Source organism: Eleginops maclovinus, chromosome 7 (genome assembly GCF_036324505.1).
Source record: "Eleginops maclovinus isolate JMC-PN-2008 ecotype Puerto Natales chromosome 7, JC_Emac_rtc_rv5, whole genome shotgun sequence".
Taxonomy (NCBI): Eukaryota; Metazoa; Chordata; class Actinopteri; order Perciformes; family Eleginopidae; genus Eleginops; species Eleginops maclovinus.
The window spans coordinates 10840142-10843380 of NC_086355.1; positions in this window are offsets into that span (position 1 = coordinate 10840142).

Consider the following 3239-nt stretch of genomic DNA (forward strand, 5'->3'; position numbering starts at 1 on the left):
GCAGATATACAGATTAAAAAAGTAAAAGTTAGGACAGCACAGCAATCATCCTAAACCTTTTCCTATCTTAAGTTACAATAGAAGTCTAAACTAAGGAAGTGTTAATCCGTAATGGCTTTTCTCATGAATCTGTTCTCAACCGTTATTTCCATGGCTACTAAAAAGTTGACATCTGCAAGTTAAGAAGTGACTGTATAATGGTCACAGGAATAATGGTCATAAACAAAATGAGAACAGCTATGATAGACTGGCTACAGTCCATGGTGGCCCGGCTTCCTGCCCAATGCATGCTGGGAGAAGCTTCAGCCTGCATCTACCCTGAGAAGGATAAGCGGATGTAGGAGACAAGTAGATGGATGTACCAAATGTGACCTGCCATTGACCGGCATGTTTGATAACGTGCATGTTCACCAGGAAAACAGCACATGTTAGTGTCCAGCATCTTATCACTACAACTTTTCTTCCCCCTCCACACAGAAAACTAGTATTACTTTGAACTTTATCAGCAGGTTTAGTGCAACTGGCAAACAAAATCCATGGTCTTTTTAAAGCGTAGCGTAACAGCAGGTAATAGTTCACTTCTTATCCCAATTAATCACGCCACTGAATATTCATGGCAAATCAGAAAGGTGTTTTTTCAGAAAGGTGTTTAATTCACCGAATAAATTAGCTGCACTCACAGCTAACTAACAGATCGAGAAAGATAGTGAGGTGGCTCATATATGAGGCGGATGCATGTTAACAAATTCCACAAATTAAACAAAATGACACAATTAAGTGTGGTTACATTCTGAGGGCAGTTTGCTTCTGTGGAGGCTGACACCCATCTGGTTGAGGTCCAATGCCCACTAATGCTAAGTTGGGATCAGAGGGCGGTAATAGCTCGAAAGTCACATTACCATACTGGAGTATATAATGCTGCTCAATCTGCAGTGTAACACTAAACAGGAACAATCCCTGACAAATCTGTTTTTATATTTGAAAGTAAAGATACATGTATGTACCTCCTTGCTATCCAGCACACTAAGCAATTCAGTTGCTATGCTCTACTTGTTTTAAAAGGCAACAAGCAAATAGATCCAAAGACAGGACTTGCAAATTCTGAGCACTGCTGGGTTTTAAGTGTGCCAGAATGACTGAAATCAGCTGTTTTAAAAGACTCAGAGGGATGGGAGAGTTAGGGATGAGCAGGGCAGCTGGGTTTTATCGGTCAAAGCTTCAGCCATAGTCTCCTCAGATCACGCTTCGGTCTGACCCTAATATTCTCTGCCACTAATGTTGGCCTCTGTGCCGCAAGCCTAAATGGACAAAAATAACAGACTGAAATACGCAGTGTCTCTCCATCCTCCCCCCACCGGACACCAAGGTTGTGTTTTAAGCAAATCGTCAGACATTTGCTCCTCGCTCATTCGTGCATTTTTGATGTCTTTGGGTGTACTCCACCAAAAAATGACTGCCTGACCCTTTCCAGGGATGTATCATCATCTAAACTGTTTTGTTTCCGAATGGGATAATGTGATGATTCACTTTCTCTCTTTAAAAAGGAATAGGATAGATTGTCTCTGTGCAGGTTCACAGTCTTTAAGTAAAACAGTCAAATCTGTCTGATACAATTGTGAGATTCACCATTTCCTATCTAGTTGTATCTTTTCTATGGAAGCAAACAAATATGAGCCTGAGTGGAAATGACAACTTTCTTTATTGCATGTATCACTCTCAGCAAAGGCACATTGACTCACCCTGCAGAGGCTTATAAGTTGTGGCATTTTAATATAGGATGTTTGCTACTCGGCTGTGGAAGCAGAAACAAATCATAGCTTGAAATTCCTCAACTAGTATTTATATTCTATGTAATTTCTTTTTATTTATCCATTACTACCTGACAGTTTTATTGATTAGTGTGTGTATGTGTTATTATGTTGAGGCCACAGCAGAGATTCACTAGGACTATAAATAGTTAAGGAAATATCTCATTTTGAAGTTGTATGATTTTGACTATACTGTTTTATGAATGAACAGTAAGAGGAATGCGTTTGTTCCTCAGTGTGATGACATTTTAAGCGTTATTTATTGATAGTAGTAAATATCTGTTTCCTGTAGGCACATCACAGATCAGGATAACAGAGTAAATTGTCTGAATTCCCATTTTAGAAGTTTCCTTTTATCACAACTGTCTCGGCCACGTGAAGAAGTATGAAACCTCCTTGGATCAGAGACAAGGCTAATTGGCTCTTGGTGGATTTTGACAGCGGTGCCTCATCTGTGCTGTTTGATTTATGAAGGTAGATCCTTCCTCTTTGTGGCTAGCAGACACGTGATTATTTTTCATTTGGGGATGGGGCTGAAAGCAGGAGTTGCCGCATAATATGTGGTTTAAATGTTCAGGACTCTGCTGCTCATTTTTCAGTTCACCGACATTTGGATCCTTAACTTGCTAAAAGAAAGTCTCAAACACATTGAAATTGCCCTTCATCTTGAACTGGATGAAAAAAGATATGAAGATTTATGGAGATGTATTTCTATTAAAAAATATCACAGAGGAAATTACATGCTCGAAGCCTCTATTAGCAGGCAGCTGACTAGCGAACCTATGAATCACAACAGCCCTTGTCTTCTCCCCTCTGGCCATTAATGAATCACACAAATCTTATTATCCGTGATAGATTTTCCATTCTGCATATGGTGATCTTACAATCCTGATGTTCTGTTGACACCAGTGAAGCAGCTCGGTGCTTGTTTGTTTTGGCTGGATTGCTAAAATGTTTGGAGGCCTCTCATGAATAACCTCTATGACAGAAAGTATTTAGCAGCTGAACTGTTTTTAAAAGGTCACAACAAATGCAGTGTACAGTAGGGGCATCCTAATGTGCAGCTGGGAGGCAGAGACCCCAGCTGGGAAAGGGGGACACATTTGGATTTCCTCTCTCCAGAGCTGCTCCTCTGTTGCTTTTGCACTCACTCTATGAGCACATCATGCAGTGTGTCTCCCGCGTGTCATCTCTTATCATTTAACATTTTCCTGCTTGCTGGAAACACACCGCATGTCTGAGGATTGATGAGGCTAGCCTTTTGGGAATTCTTGAAAGCTGTCTGTATCCTTTAGTAGTTTCTCATGGCCCTTGCTTCCATAAACACACTCACCATCCTCTCACATTCCTCATTTCTCTCTCTTCCACTCTCATCTCCCACGACCATCGGGCGCACTATCCCTCCCTCCTTCTCTCTGCTCCTGACTCTCT